Consider the following 17,626-nt stretch of genomic DNA (forward strand, 5'->3'; position numbering starts at 1 on the left):
ATGCCTCTTTTAGATGCTATTAAACAAAATTCTGTCATATTCAATTTTTTGAAGGATTTATGCACTATCAAAAGAAAGCACAAGATTGATAAGACCACATTTTTAACTAAAAATATAAGTGTAATTCTTCAAACTAATACTTCACCTAAGTACAAAGATACAGGTTGTCCTACAATTTCACGTCTTATTGGGAATTTTAGCATTGAACAAGCTTTAATGAATTTGGGTGCTAGTGTTAATTTATTGCGTTACTCGGTTTATAAGCAATTGGGTCTTGGTGAATTAAAACCCACCTTAGTCACATTGTAATTGGCTGATCGTTCAGTCAAAATCCCAATAAGTATGGTGGAAGATGTGCTGGTTCAGGTAGACAAATTTTATTTTTCAGTTGATTTTATAGTTTTGGATACTGGACCAGTTGTGCATTCTAGTTCTCAAATTCCTGTTATTCTTGGAAGACCATTTCTTGCTACATCTAATGCTCATATAAATTGTAGGAATGGACTCACGCAACTATCATTTGGGAACGTGACATTGGAGCTCCACATATTCACATATGCAAGCAGCCTGGAAACAATGAAAATGACCAAGAAGTTAACATGATTGAGACAATTGTTCAAAATAGCTTTAATTCCTTGTGTCCTTCTGATTCATTGCAAATTTGTTTGGTAAATAGGGATTGTCATTTTGCACAAGATTTTGAAGTACAATATCTTTGTTCTTTGTTCTTTGTTCTTTGTTCTTTGTTGGATTCTGCACAGGTACAAGAACATAATGATTGGGTACCAAAACATGAAGTGCTGCCAACCGTGAGTGATGAGACAAAATCATCAAGAGAAGAAGCCCCAAAATGTGAATTGAAGCCTCTTCCTGCTGGACTTAAATATGTTTTTCTAGGAGAAGATGAGACCTATCCTGTGGTAATATCTTCTAAACTAGAACTTCTGCATAAAAGTATGTTACTTAAGGTTTTGAAAGATCATAGCTCTGCTATGGGATGGACTTTATATGATATTAAAGGTATTAGTTGTAATAACTCAAAACAAAATATCTAAAAAGAAACAAAATATCTAAAAAGTAGGATTAATATCTTCTAGCAAAAAGACGATTTTGCCCTAGCATTATTTAATAGGGAAAAAGTTGACTTTTTGATCGGGAAAGAATATGGCAATTCCGCTTACGCCGTTGCGTAGGGCACGGCGAAACGAGTCCGTAGACATGGAGTAGACCCGAATCGGAGTTGTAACGAAGAAAATACGATCAAAATCCCGCGAAGGGCAAAATGGTAATTTGGTCAAAAAGTCAGATTTTTATCCCTTCCTCCCTTCTCCCTCCTCATTTCTCTCTCCTCTCTCTCTCTCTCCTCCCGATCCCGCGAAAGCAGCGACCTCTCCTCCTTCTCGCCGTCGCCACGGCCGCCACACTTGGAGCTGATCTCCGAGACCGGTGCCAAACGAACCACCACTCGACCGCCGTCATTTCCCTACCCGTCGCCGCCGTTGCTGTGGCCGGAGCTCGCCGGAATCTGCCATTTTTGTCGATTTTCCAGTTTGAACTTTGAGCTCCTCGTTCTTCCTCAATTCTCCACCAAATCGATCGAGTAAGGTATGATTTCTTAGCTATTTTTCGTGTTCTAGCTGATGGATGTATGGGTTTCGATCGATTTCAACTCTAGAACGTTCGATTTTCGATTTGAAAATCAGTCAAAACTTCGGCCGCCCGTGATCGGCTGTTTTCGGTCACTTTTTGGGGTATGTCCAAGAACAAAAGTGACTCCAAATGGGGTGTTTTACATAGGATAGGAGTTTGGAGTCTTGGTTCCGAGATTTTTTGGCAACCCAAAATCGCTTTGGACACCCGAATCTGCCCGCGCGTGTGGCGGCGCGTGGGCGTGGGTGGTGGAGTGACTCTGGGCAGTTTCGCGGATCTCGATTCGGAGTCCGTTTGAGCCCCGAACGAATTTTCCATATCGCGCGATCCTTGGGTGCAGTGTCGTCAAATCGTTGGTTCGCACTGAATTTTGGATATGTCGGTCTACATGATTTCAGGATCGTGTAGGATTCGACGGATTGCGAATCGGAGTCCCGTATACTCCGAAATCCCGAACCCTGGGGTTAGGGTTTGGATTTTAAGCGATAACGCAACTTTGGCGAATCCGACCGTCCGTTTCGGACCAAACTCCCGGAACATGGTTCCTTCTCTATGAGGAACCTTCAGAGAAGCCCAAATTGGCCATCGGAGATTGTGGACCCCACGGGTCCCGGATCGGCCGGTCTAGTGGTTGATCGCTTGGTAAAGCTTCGGGTCTTCCACGACAGTTTTAACTATCTGAAAAGCTAAAGTGGGCATAGGAATAATTTGGAATAAGTATACTCATTTCTAGGAGCCGGGGGCAGGGTGTTTAATTTAAATTCTTTTATTGAGCAGTTTATTAATTTAATCTTTATGGGTAATCAGGCACCGAGGCCCGACAGAACCACGGGAGGGACCTTCGAAGGGTCCAGCGAACTCGGACCACCAGTGAGTGGACTTTCTTTCATAAAGGATTTTATATAAATGAGTTATATAAACGATTTATATAAATGAATTTACATAAATGATTTTATATTGATTTTATATAAATAAGTTTTTATAAATGAGTTTATGTGAATAGATTCCAGTATTTGATCTTGAATAAGTATTATTGCATGTGTTCCGACCGTGAATTGTAACGTAAAATGTCTTTACTTTTATATTACTCAGTTGAGCAGCAGACTTGAGATTTGTGATACAAAATTTGTAGCTTAACTCAGATTTATCAGATTTATCAGATTACAGAGAATTATCAGGTTTTTCTGAAGTAGTTATTTTAGAACCACCATGTACCCACCTTTTATTTGGTGATTACCCTCAGACGGACCGATGTCTACGGACATCCAGTCTGTTTATAGTTCAGTCAGTGCACTTGACTTTGCCTCAAGAGTTTCGGGGACGTTCGAACTGTGAGTGCCAGGATTTGCGGCTCGGCAGACTTGGTGTCTCGAGACCTGCCAGGATTTGCGGCTCGGCTGACTCTGTGTCCCCGAGACCTGCCAGGATTACGGATCAGGCTGACTGCGGTCCCCTGTATCTTGCCAGAGCGGCTCGAGTCGACTTGGTGTCATCGAGACCTGCCGGCGATTCAAGCTGACCATAGTCCCCTGATTTCGCCAGTTTGCGGCTTGGATAGACTGCGTGTCGCCCAAGACCTGCCAGGGGAATTGACGGATTGACAAGGGTACAATTAGGTGGTAGTTTTAAAGGATTTTGAGCGCTTTTATGCAGCTATCAATTTCTATCATTTTATATCAATTTTCTCATTATTCGTGCATATTTATATCTCCATATAATTGTTCTGTTTTACGAATTTATATATACATACGATTATATATATATATATACATATATATTTAGATGAAGACCCTATATTAAATACAGGTGAACTTTAGCTTTACTTATCAAGTTATTTTTACTATGGGGGTTATTATGATTATAAACTGTTTTCGAGAATCTTATGTTTGGTCCACTCACATTTTCAACCTGTTTTCGCCCCCAGGCCGTAGAAGTGCGCAGGATCCACCACCGGGCCATGCATAGCTTCCGCGCTACCAAGTAAGGTAGAGTTTTGTGAAAAGCCCTTGAAACCCTGTAAACTTTAGAAAATGCTCTGATATCTAGTTTTAGTGGAAAAATGGAGCTGGTGGATACTTGGTTATTCTATTCTAGCAGTTGGTGTGGATTTATTTGATTGTTGACAGGTGGAAAAAAAATTTGGGTTTGGTCAAAATACAGGGGAGACTCTGCCGAATTTTCGACAGAAGTCCAAGGAAAGTTTTCCTAGTAACTGTAGCAGGAAGGGTAAAATGGTCATTTGTGCCCGACAGTAGCCAGATATCGGACACACACAGGGCTTGGTTCGAATTCCAAAGCGGAATTGGGATCGGGTCCTGTCAATTTGGTATCAGAGCATAGGTTTTACTTCCTGTAGACTTCGCACTCTGTGCATCCTTGTTTTCTTGTTGAGTTGGGCCCTAATGGTGGTGGTGTCAGTAGGAAAACTAGACAAATATCCCGACGTAAGGGGATGAGATTCCCAAGTCAGACATGAACTGTAACGGTATCTGAACCAGTAGAGTAATCTTTTGTTAGAGGCTCGTCAGGAGCCGTATTTACTGTACCTAGTAGGCGAAAAGATCCAAACGTCCAGCAGACCTTAGAGGTGTTAGCTCAGGCTTTAGCCAGCCAGAGATCCATCCGTGAGATAGGTGGATCAAGTAAAAAGGATTGAGGGCTATAAATTGGGATAATGGTGGTACCTAATAGTAAAAGAGGATTAAATTGAAGGAATAGAGCAGGTCATGGAGGTCATGGTTGCTCCACAGAAGAGTAGAGTATTGGTGGGATTTGGTTAAGAAGTGATAGCAGAATCCTTTGACTCGTAAGGGACCAGCATTTTAGAGCCACATTTGATAGTCAGCACTACCCACAAGTCTACCGAATGTGTGGATGAAGGAATTTTGCAACTGGATAGGGGATAATGATTGGATCCGAATACGAGAAAAAGGTTTCACGTACTGTTTTCTATTAATAGAGATCGGAAAGTAAGAGGTAGTACCTGGTTGCGATAAGGTTAAAAGCCTTCATCCAAGGTATTGTACTCAATTAGTGGTTAGTTAAATTTGGTGCCGTGGTGATGTCTGCCCCAGCTAGATAATGGGCAGACCATGGGGTGCACTCTGTGCACAGTATTTGGATATAGGTAATACTGATCAGGAAGAATTTAAGAGAGGTAACTACAGTGGTGATTACGGTTTTCAATCACCGAATGGCCGCAAGTATGGAGGCTCTGTTTGGTGATGGGCCCAGATCAGTGTGACTAGTTGAGGCAGCAGTCGGCCGAGGGGATGTAGTGGCCGTTTCAGGGCCACTGTTAGACGGTATAACATGTCTCAGCAAGAAGCATGTGCATTATTTACTGCAGTTACAGATTGAATCCCCTTCGGCATGGTTGACTGGAGATCATCCTAGGGTTGGATTGATTTGGCCAGATACCGTACCTCAAAGTTACCTTCTCATCGGGAGATCAAGTTTATTTTTGAGTTCGCTCCAGGAACGGAGCCTGTTTCTTGGGTAAAGTAGAGAATGACACCAACAAGTTAAAGGAGTTAAAGACTCAATTGCAAGAATTGATAGTGAAGAGGTTCATTCAGCCTAGTTTTTCTTATTGAAGTGTTCTAGTGTTATTTAAGGAAGGAGATGTCATCATAAGGTTATGTATGGACTCAAGATAGCTGAACAAGATCATAGTGCGGAGATAGATGTCCATGGTCTCACGGTAATGAATTGTTAATAAGCTAAAGGGTGCCAAGGGATTTTCTAAAAAGTGAACTGATGTTTGGATAACTTCAGTTACGAATTAGAAAGGAGTATGTACCTAAAACAGAGGTATGGGCACTCTGAGTTCTTGGTCATGATATAAAGAATTAAGGAATGTACCAGTTGTATTTTGGACCCCCTTTGAACAGAGTGTTTGGGCAGTAGTGAGATCGCTTCGTGACTGTGTGCCTAGATGACATTTGGTGTATTCTAAGAGACAGAAGGCACATATGAAGTAGTTCAACGTTGGGTTATGGACTCTGAGAAGGAAGTAACTTTATGCCAAGCTCAGCAAGTGTCCATATTAGGTTGGTAGAGTGAGTTTCTTGGGACACATGATTTCTGCTGAGGATAATTTTGTTGATCCTCAGAAGATTGAAGCAATAGTAAATTTGGTTACGGCCGATCAGTACTACTAAGGTACAGGGTTTTCTAAGTAAACCAATTATTATTGTCGCTATATGGAAGGGTTATCCACCATGGCGACATCGCTCATCTCTTTGGCAAAGGAAGAAGTTAAATTGGCGTGATTAGATAAGTGTGAAGAGGGTTATGTTAAACGTAAGGACAAGCCAACCACTGCTTGCTTTCAGTATTTCAGGAGGTTAGTGAGAACTTGGTGTGCTACAGTGAACGCTTATGAGTCTAGGCAACTGAAGAAGCCTGGGTCGAAGCATCCTATTCATGTAATGAACCGCCGCAGTAGTGTTTGTCTTAGAAATTGGCCGTAGTGAGGAGATATGCCAGATCTTTACAGATCACAAAGGTTACGATATTTATTCATGCAGGAAGAACTAAAGTTGAGGTAAAGAGAATAGTCAGAGTTGATAAAAGATTAGGACTATACCACCAAACATCACCTAGGCAAAACTAATGCCGTTACAGATACACTCAATATGAAATATTTAGGAGCAGTAGTTTATCTCTGAAGGAAATATTTATCAGTGATGGTAGGACTGAGGAAATTCAAAATAGGCTAAATATGGATAATCAGGAAACACTGATAGCCACTCTTCAGGGAAGATCAGTGCAAAGAACTCGAATATTTGCAGATTAATTACAGGATCTTGATTTGAGTCCTACGAGTAAAGGTTGAGCTATATGATATGAAGAGTGAAGTGTCAAATGGAGATTTTACTAGTGACTTCTTATGATGAAAGAAACAGCAGAGTTTGTCAGCAAGTGTTAGCTGAGCAACAAAAATCATCAGGAATCTTGCAACTATTTCCGATTTCTGAAGGGAAGTAGGAGTAACTTATGATGGATTTTATGTTCAGCCTCCCTAAGCACAGAGAAAGCATAATGGAGTGTAGGAAATTAAGGAGCGATTCAGCAAGTCGATATAAGTTCTGCCGGTGAGAGCCAAGTGTAGTTTGAACAAATCAGCAAAGATTTTCACAGAAAAGATCGTCAGACTTTATGGAGTATTAATCTCTATTGTTGAGATCGAGAATCCCAGGCTATGTTCCGTTTGAACTTAGTTCAAAGAAGCTTTTGGAACTCAATTATAGTCTAATACTGCCATTCACCTTTGATAGATGATCGATTTAAGTGAATGACCCAAACTTTAAAAGAGCGGCTGAGATGTTATATGCTGCAGTTTCAGAGTGTATGGGGTGAAAGATACCATTTCGAGAGTGTGTCTCAAGTGACATTTGTCAGATTTCCTGGGATTACAAATCTAGAAATTGCTATTGATATTTATACTGAGATATTTCCAATAGATGCCTTATACAAGACATAGTATAGACCACTCAAGTATAAAGATGGAATAGAAAGCAAAGTTTATTGGTATCTGGAAGTGTTGTAGGAAATAAAGAAACCTATTGGATTAACTGGTAAAAGCCTCAAGTGACCCCAGATTGACAAAAAGTTATGCAGATACTAGAAGAAAGATCTTCAGTTGGGTATTCTTCAACATTTATCGCCTTAAGAAGGTGAAGTGAGATTTAAGGAAGCAAGGGAGCCAAATTCTAGCTATATCGGACCCAAGGAGATTATAGAATGTGTGATAAATAAGCAGTTCAAATTCTGGAATGGGAAGTGCTTAGCTTTCAGTAAAATATGCAGTGTAATAACCTGAGTTGCAGATCTAGGAGCAGTCCTTCCCCTTCTTTGAATGATAGGGATGTAAATTTCGAGGACGAAATTTTTATAAGGGGGTAGATTGTAATAACCCAAAACAAAATATCTAAAAAGAAACAAAATATCTAAAAAGTAGGATTAATATCTTCTAGCAAAAAGACGATTTTGCCCTCGCATTATTTAATAGGGAAAAAGTTGACTTTTTGATCGGCAAAGAATTTGGCAATTCCGCTTACGCCGTTGCGTAGAGCACAACGAAACGAGTCCGTAGACATGGAGTAGACCCGAATCGGAGTTGTAACGAAGAAAATACGATCAAAATACTGCAAAGGGCAAAATGGTAATTTGGTCAAAAAGTAAGATTTTTATCCCTTCCTCCCTTCTCTCTCCTCATTTCTCTCTCCTCTCTCTCTCCTCCTGATCCCGCGCAAGCAGCGACCTCTCCTCCTTCTTGCCGTCACCACTGCCGCCACACTTGGAGCCGATCTCCGAGACCGGTGCCAAACGAACCACCACTCGACCGCCGTCATTTCCTGACCCGTCGCCGCAGTTGCCGTGGCCGGAGCTCGCCGGAATCTGCCATTTTTGCCGATTTTCCAGTTTGAACTTTGAACTCCTCGTTCTTCCTCAATTCTCCACCAAATCGATCGAGTAAGGTATGGTTTCTTAGCTATTTTTCGTGTTCTAGCTGATGGATGTATGGATTTCGATCGATTTCAACTCTAGAACGTTCAATTTTCGATTTGAAAATTGGCCAAAACTTCGGCCGCTGTGATCGGCCGTTTCCGGTCACTTTTTGGGGTATGTCCAAGAACAAAAGTGACTCCAAATGGGGTGTTTTACCTAGGATAGGAGTTTGGAGTCTTGGTTCCGAGATTTTTCGGCAACCCAAAATCGCTTTGGACACCCGAATCTGCCCGCGCTTGTGGCAGCGCGTGGGTAAGGGTGGTGGAGTGACTCTGGGCAGTTTTGAGATCCTCGTGTCGTCACGAGCGCGTAGGATTTTGCGGATCTCGATTCGGAGTCCGTTTGACCCCGAACGGATTTTTCATATCGCGCGATCCTTGGGTGCAGTGTCGTCAAATCGTTGGTTCGCACTGAATTTTGGATATGTCGGTCTACATGATTTCAGGATCGTGTAGGATTCGACGGATTGCGAATCAGAGTCCCGGATACTCCGAAATCGCGAACCCTGGGGTTAGGGTTTGGATTTTAAGCGATAACGCGATTTTGGCTAATCCGATTGTCCGTTTCGGACCAAACTCGCGGAACATGGTTCCTTCTCTATGAGGAACCTTCAAAGAAGCCCGAATTGGCTATCGGAGATCGTGGACCCCACGGTCTGGTGGTTGATCGCTTGGTAAGGCTTCGGCTCTTCCACGACCGTTTTAACTATCTGAAAAGCTAAAGTGGGCATAGGAATAATTTGGAATAAGTTTACCCATTTCTAGGAGCCGGGGGCAGGGTGTTTAATTTAAATTCTTTTATTGAGCAGTTTATTAATTTAATCTTTATGGGTAATCAGGCACCGAAGACCGACAGAACCACAGGTTTATAGATTCCAGTATTTGATCTTGAATAAGTATTATTGCATGTGTTCCGACCGTGAATTGTAACGTAAAATGTCTTTACTTTTATATTATTCAGTTGAGCAGCAGACTTGAGATTTGTGATACAAAATTTGTAGCTTAACTCAGATTTATCAGATTTATCAGATTACGGAGAATTATCAGGTTTTTCTGAAGTAGTTATTTTAGAACCACCATGTACCCACCTTTTATTTGGTAATTACCCTCAGACGGACCGATGTCTACGGACATTCAGTCTGTTTACAGTTCAGTCAGTGCACTTGACTTTGCCTCACGAGTTTCGGGGACGCTCGGACCGTGAGTGCCAGAATTTGCGGCTCGGCAGACTTGGTGTCCCGAGACCTGCCAGGATTTGCGGCTCGGCTGACTCTGTGTCCCCGAGACCTGCCAAGATTGCGGATCAGGCTGACTTGGTGTCATCGAGACCTGCTGGCAGATCAGGCTGACCATAGTCCCCTGATTTCGCCAGTTTGCTGCTCGGATAGACTGCGTGTCGCCCGAGACCTGCCAAGGGAATTGACGGATTGACAAGGGTACAATTAGGTGGTAGTTTTATAGGATTTTGAGCGCTTTTATGCAGCTATCAATTTCTATCATTTTATATCAGTTTTCTCATTATTTGTGCATATTTATATCTCCATATAATTGTTCTGTTTTACAAATTTATATATACAGACGATTATATATATATACATATATATTTAGATGAAGACCCTATATTAAATACAGGTGAACTTTAGCTTTACTTATCAAGTTATTTTTACTATGGGGGTTATTATGATTATAAACTATTTTCGAGAATCTTATGTTTGGTCCACTCACATTTTCAACCTGTTTTCGCCCCCAGGCCGTAGAAGTGCGCAGGATCCACCACCGGGCCATTCATAGCTTCCGCGCCACCAAGTAAGGTAGAGTTTTGTGAAAAAGCCCTTAAAACCCTGTAAACTTTAGAAAATGCTCTAATATCTAGTTTTAGTGGAAAACTGGAGCTGGTGGATACTTGGTTATTCTATTCTGGCAGTTGGTGTGGATTTATTTGATTGTTGACAGGTGGAAAAAAAATTTGGGTTTGGTCAAAATACAGGGGAGACTCTGCCGAATTTTCGACAGAAGTCCAAGGAAAGTTTTCCTAGTAACTGTAGCAGGAAGGGTAAAATGGTCATTTGTGCCCGACAGTTGCCAGATGTCGGACACGCATAGGGCTTGGTTCGAATTCCAAAGCGGAATTGGGATCGGGTCCTGTCATTAGTCCTTTGGTTGGCACACACCAAATTTTTCTTGAAGAATATGATAAACCAGTTAGGCAGGCTCAACGTAGACTTAACCCAACAATGAAATAAGTTGTTCAAAAAGAAGTACTTAAACTTAGGGATGCATGTATCATATATCCAATTTCTGATAGCTGGGTAAGTCCTACACAAGTTGTTCCTAAGAAATCAGGAGTCATAGTAGTTGAAAATGATAATGGAGAAATGGTACCAACTAGGGTTACTACTTGATGGAGAATGTGTATTGATTACCACAAATTGAACTCAGTCGCAAGAAATGATCATTTTCCTTTACCATTTCTTAACTAAATTTTGGAAAGAGTTCTAGGGCATATGTATTATTGTTTTTTAGATGGTGATTTAGGGTATTATCAAATTGAGATTTTATTGGAAGATCAAGAAAAAATAACTTTTACTTGCCCATTTGGAACTTTCACTTTTAGAAAAATGCCTTTTGGTCTTTGCAATGCACCCGCTACATTCCAACGTTGCATGATAAGTATATCTAGTGACATGGTAGAAAAATATTTAGAAGTTTTCATGAATGTTATTACTATGTTTCATGATTCATTTTCTGATTGTTTATCTAACTTGGAGAATGTTCTTATTAGGTGCAAGGAGTGCTTAACAAGGAGAAATGCCAATTCATGGTCACATCTGGCATAGTGCTTGGACACATTGTTTCTCACAAAGGAATTGAAGTGGATAGTTCAAAAATTGATTTAATTGCTAATTTGTCTATTCCTAAAACTGTTAAAGATGTTGGATCTTTTTTGGGACATGCAGGTTTCTACTGGAGATTCATACCAAATTTTAGTGCAATTGCAAGGCCATTGAATAATCTCTTGGAAAAAGATGCTAAATTTGATTGGACTTATGCATGTCAAGAAGCATTTGAGAAGTTAATTAAAATGCTAACATCAACTCCTATAATGCAACCCCCAGATTGGTCCATGCCCTTTGAAATAATGTGTGATGCTAGTGATGATACTATTGAAGCAGTGCTAGACCAAAGAAAAGACAAGAGGCATGTTGTTACAGGCAAGAAGCCTGTTGTTATCTCCTATGCAAGTAGAATTTTGAATAGTGCACAGAAAAATTACACTACAACTGAAAAAGAATTGCTTAACGTGGTTTTTGCATTGGAAAAGTTTAGATCATATATTTTAGGCTCACAAATTTTTGTTTTTACAGATTATTCGCCCTTGAAGTATTTGTTAACAAAGAAGGAAGCCAAAGCACGATTGATTATATGGATTTTGCTTCTCCAAGAATTTGATCTTACAATCAAGGACAAGAAAGAAGTGGAGAATGTTGTTGCAAATCATCTTTCTAGGATATCTTTTGAGGAGCCTTTTGAACATTTACCTATAAAAGACTCATTTCCTGATGAATAATTGTTTGGTGTTTCTAAATTGCCATGGTTTGCTAACATTGTGAATTTTCTTGCTACAGTTCTTATCCCACCTCATTGGACCTCATAAGCGAAAAACAAATTTATGGTTGAGGTGAGATAATTCTTTTGGGATGACCCGTATATCTTCAAATATTGTCTCGACCAAGTAATCCGTAGATGTGTTCTTAATGATGAAATATTTAGTGTCATCTCTTTTTGTCATTATAAGGCTTGTGGAGGTCACTTTTCTTCCGAAAAGACTTTAGCCAAAATTCTTCAATGTGGTTTTTATTGGCATTGACTTTTCAAAGATGTGTATGAATTTTGCAAAACTTGTCCAAGTTGTCAAAAGTTAAAAAAAATCACTCAATGTAATATGATGCCTCTTAACCCAATTTTAATCATTGAAATTTTTTATTGTTGGAGCATTGATTTTATGGGGTTTTTTCCCCCATATTTTTTTTAAAAATATATATATATATATATATATATATCCTTGTTGATATGGACTATGTTCCAAAATGGATTGAGGCCATACCATGTCGGAAGATTTATCATAAGACTCTTTTGAAAGTTTTGAAAGAAAATGTATTGTCCAGGTTTGGTATTCCTAGAGCGATCATTAGTGATGGAGGATCACATTTTTGAGACTGGCCATTTGAAGCTCTGATGAAAAAATATGGGATAACCCACAAGATTTCCACCCCATACCACCCATAAACAGGGAAATGAAGCAAATTTTGGAAAAGACAGTGAATCCAACGCCGAAGGATTGGTCATTAAGACTAACTGATGCTTTGTGGGTATACCATACTGCATGTAAATCACCTCTTGGTATGTCCCTATGCAGGTTATTTTATGGTAAACCTTGTCATTAACATGTTGAATTAGAACATAAAGCATATTGGGCTATCAAATTGTTTAACTTCAGCCTTGGAGATGCAGGTACCTTAAATTTCAACTGAATGAACTTGAGGAAATTAGGAATGATGCATATGAGAACCCAAGAATTTATAAAGAACGTATTAAAGTTTTTCATGATAAAAATATTTTGAGGAAAAATTTTGATCCTTCTCAACTTGTTCTTTTGTATAATTCTAGACTTTATTTGTTTCCTAGAAAATTAAGTACTAAATGGACATTTCCTTTCATTGTTAAAAGAGTTTTCCTATATGGGACAGTTGAAGTTGAGGATCCCAAGAATGGAAATATTTTAAAGGGTAATGGCCAACGGGTTAAACCTTACTTTGGAAGATATTTCTTGAAGATTGAGATAGTTTCTTTGAATGATCCTGTTTAGCAGGATTCATTGGACTTCCCTTAGTCCATCTGTTGTATATAATTAGTTTGGAATTTTATGTTCACTTAGAAAAAAAAAATTTCAACATTTCAATTTTGTTTTTTTTGTTTTTTAAGTACACTAACAAGTTGCAAGCTTTCACTTTGGATGTCAATTCTCAAGTAAAGCTACCTTTTTCTTTTTGTTATGCTTATATGTTTAAACATTGAGGACAATGTCAGTCTTTGGATGGGGGTAGAGAAGATGTGTTTATTATATTATTTTCTTGTTACGACATGTTAGTTTTCCTTTCGTTTTTTCTTTGTTTTTGGTTTTATTTTTTTATTTTTTTTTACTTTGTTTGTTTTCATCAATCTTTTCCCTTTCAAAAAATTTATATAATAAAAAAAAAACTGAAAAGTGTAAAAAGAAAACGTTAAAAAAAAAAATTTGTTTTCATTATGTTTTTATGAGGTTAGTGCACTGTGTTGTTTGTTTTTCATAGGCTCTCTCTGACAAGAATGCATTGTAGTTAGATTTATTTGATATTCATGAATGATTTTAGGATTAAGAACATATGAATGATATGGTAATTATCCCACTTTTGAGTCTTTTTCATTTATTTCTAGTTAGTGGATGATTTATGAGTTATACCTTAACAATTTACACAAGCACACTAACATTTTTTGTGGGGTATAAAATTAAAAATCAATTGTGTTTAATCTTTTATCTTTGGTAAACTTGGACGACCTCGCTTTTGACTGATCTTGGTTCAAAAATAAATAAATAAATAAAAATTTCATGAAATAATAGTGTTTTATTCAAGCTTTTACTTAGGGCCAGTTTGACATTGCTGTGTTGTGAAAATAATCGCTGTCAGATTTGCTGTGAGAAAAAGCAATTTGACGTTTGGTAAACTTTTTGTTAAAAGTGTTGTTGGTACTGATTCTCGTATACTCAAAATGATTGTCACATAATCATTAAACTTAGCGCCTCTTCAAAACTGATTCTTACATAATCAGAAAATGAAAGCACCTCATTAGCTGCTTTTCCTTATAGTTTTCTCTCACATCAATTTCAAACAATAAGTGATTTTCTCATAGTTTACCAAATGGGCTGGGCTTCCCAATTTTTTTTTAAAATCACTTATTACCCCAAATAAGCAATGCCAAACGAGCACTGAGTAACCGGACCTCTTGCCTAATTAGCAGTGAGTGTTCGCACCAAACGATGAAGTTTTGGGTATGAATAATTTTGTGTGGCTAGTTTAGCGTCATAGCATTTTTAACTCGAGTTAGTAAGCTCTTAGGAATGTCTCTACACCTAATGCCTTAAAGCCTTTGTGGTTTGAGACTCACTGGCCTAACACTCACTACATGGGTTAATCAGAAGGCTTAATGAAGCTAGACATTGCACAACCCATATTTTGAAAAGATAAAAATAAAAAAATAAAAGAGTAAAAAGAAAAAGCAAAAGAAAACCTTTGTTTGTTTCTTGCAAGGGAGTTTGACAACTCTTGAGATAGAAAAATGTTGGTGTGATTGGAATTTAGCTAATGCCACTCAATCGTGTTGGTCCACTTTACACCAAAGGAAACATGTGAAAAGTTTTCTCGCTAATTATAAATGATTGACTTCATGGTGGGATTAACTTGAAATGTTAAATAAGTGTTGACATTATTTTTCAAAGTTTATTTGATTTCATGTTTTGAATAATTGTGCTAGCCTCATACTTGATGTTTGTGGGTGTCATCCCTGGAAACCCTCACGAGACTATAACTCGTCCTTTAGGGGTAACCTAAGGGTTTAAAGGCTTGTTGCATACGCTAAATGCAATCGTATCCCGTGAAAGTGGCTTAGCTGTTTTAGTTGTTTTTATTGATTTTATTTTTGGTTCTTTTTGCTTAAATTAGAGTTTCTTTTAGTCTATTTGATTGCTAGGGACTAGCAATAAGCTGGTTGTGGGTTGTGATGAGAGTCTCAAATTACGATTTTTTAAATATTATTGTGGAGACTTTATGATATAAATTTGGCTTAATAAAGATAATTTCACTTGTCACATATCATTCTCACCAATTGGATTTTAAAAAAATTCTATATTTAATTTGGTGAACTTATTAGGTGAATTTATCTTTTGTAGGAAGTTGGAAAGCCAAAAGATGAAGATATATATATTTGTCCAAGTTCAAGATAAATGTGAAGAGAATTTCTAGCAGATTTTATTGAAGAACTGATTGTGGGATTAAAGAGCGGGAACATAAGACAAAATCATTGAAGCTAAGGAGCCTATTTTAAGTCATTCATAGTCATTTAACACCCACAACCTAAATTGGGGTCCCTCTCTCTCTATGCAGGGAGAGTCGTGCGTCAAATATTAAGGTTTAGGTTTTTCACATTCAGCTGTCATCCCCTCCTCGGCCTAACCACGCTCGTTTTCATCCACATTCAGCCGTCGTTGTTGCCCTCCTCGACTTAACACCGTCAAGTCACTTTTCTTCCACATTGAGTCACTGTCGTCACTCCTCTCTTCTAGGGTGCTGGTCTCATTGTTGTCTTTCCCAGATTCTGGGCATTGGTTTCATCGTTCTTTTTCTCCTTGGTATGGTGGTTTTAGCGGGTCTACTCCTGCTATTGTGCCAACAGTCTCCAAGTCAACAACGATCATGGTGCAAGCTCCTTCGTTGGGGTCGGCGGTCACGGTGGAGGTGGCTTTCCTCACACTCCCTCCATCGCCTGATATAGATCTCAAGCTTTACCTTTATGAGAAGACGGTTTTAGCGGGTATGGCGGTTTTAGCGGGTCTGCTCCTGCTATTGTGCCAACAGTCTCCAAGTCAACAACGATCATGGTGCAAGCTACTTCATTGAGGTCGGCGATCACAGTGGAGATGGCTTTCCTCATGCTCTCTCCGTCACCCGATCTTGGTCTCAAGCCTTGTCACCTAGGGTCTATAGCTTTGATCCTCCATTTCACGATGTTGGGCCAGGTTTTTGGCAACTATGGTTGTTGGGAACTGCAAATCTGGGTGATGTTGGTGTCCTTCTTGACAAACCTATGGAGACTGGCCCAGTGGAGTCTCCTGTACGCCTTCCTTAATGTGTTCTTGGAGCATTCGTGGGCTTGGCATCCTTCGAATGCTCTTATGCATGATCCCTATGTTCAGGTTAGGTGGCTAGGCCAATTTTATTATTGTTGCGTGGTGTTTTCTTCGTTTTCCCCTTAACTGATCTTTGATTCTCCACCTGTCTCAAGGACTATGTTTTCATAGGAGGTTTTTTTGTTAGTGATGAGATGATGCGGCGTGCTTGGGGGCTTTTTTTATTTATTTTCTTTCTTGACATGTTTGCAGTTAGTCTCTTCTTTGTGTTGCTCCGTGTAGATTTCTCTTTTTTCATTGCCAATTGCTATTGGAGGTAACTGGAGATGGTGTGCTTAGTAGTTGTTTTCTTTGTTCTTGGCTTATTGTGTTCTCTGTAGGATGTTCTCACTGTCTTGTGGCTGTGCAAAGGACTATGATTTCATAGCAGGACTCTTTTGACAGTTGGATTGTGTTATAGTGTTCTTGTCGGAGGTCTTTGCATCGAAGGTCTATGTGTCAGTTTGGTGTTTTATTTTATATTGCTCTAGCATTGGTCCTACGCGACTGTTTCAGACTCTTTTGTTAGTCAATGACATGTGTATAGTACTCTTTCCTACCTTGAGGTTTGTCCCTCATGAAGGTTTTAACGAGGCCACTGTTTCGTGTTGTTCTATGTACTATACTTTGATTCTATGAATGAATTCCATTTCTCAAAAAACAAAAAACAAAAAGACACCCACTACCTCACCATTTCTTTTCCACTAACTCTCCACCATCAACACATGTTTAATCCAATTAATCCCTTCATTACCCACCATGAATGTATTAACTTTCTACTCACCTCATTGACTACTGTAATTAATCCATCCACTCTTTCGGCAAGGATAGACCACTACGACAAATTTCTTTATCCATTTCATTAAAATTTAGTTATGTTTTTCTTTGTAATGAGTTGCTAGAACTCTAGCTAAGGCTAAAGGGAATGTTTTTTGAGTAAGTTTGTGAATTGTTCTTTAATCCAATATTCGATATGAATTGCTAAATTCTTTTATTTTTGATTGTTCAATATTTCCATATCCTTTTATTTTGATTGACGTTAAGTGCTACTATCTTTTCATGTGTCCAATTATATTTTTCTCATTGTTAAGAACTGACTTAGCGTGCTTTTAAATTAAAAGATCAAATATTAAGCAATTTCATTTTCTGAACAGTCATTGAAAAAAGATAACATTGAAAAATTAAATTAGTTTTAATTTCTTCATCTTCCAGGTAAAGTTTATGTATGATAATTTTAACCTAGTTATAATTTGGATTAAAGGGTATGAAACATATTTTGCTTAAAGAATTGAACCTTGATGCCTTAGCATTTCCATTATTGATATTTCGTTTTCAAACTCAATCTCAACAACACTCAAATCAAATTACTTTTCCATTTTGCTTGTCACTTTTATTTTGGTACGTTTAATTATTTCTTTTGTGTTCAGACATTTGCCTACCTGCACCTTGAGGATACGATACTTTGACTTTTAAGATTATT

At 38.8% G+C, this 17,626-nt stretch overlaps 1 pseudogene; it reads left to right on the forward strand.

Moving 5' to 3' along the window:
• LOC117615634 lies at window positions 1-13,032 on the forward strand (annotated as a pseudogene).
• The last annotated feature ends 4,594 nt before the right edge of the window (window positions 13,033-17,626 follow it).

The sequence above is a fragment of the Prunus dulcis genome, chromosome 1 (assembly GCF_902201215.1).
Source record: "Prunus dulcis chromosome 1, ALMONDv2, whole genome shotgun sequence".
NCBI classification, from domain to species: domain Eukaryota; kingdom Viridiplantae; phylum Streptophyta; class Magnoliopsida; order Rosales; family Rosaceae; genus Prunus; species Prunus dulcis.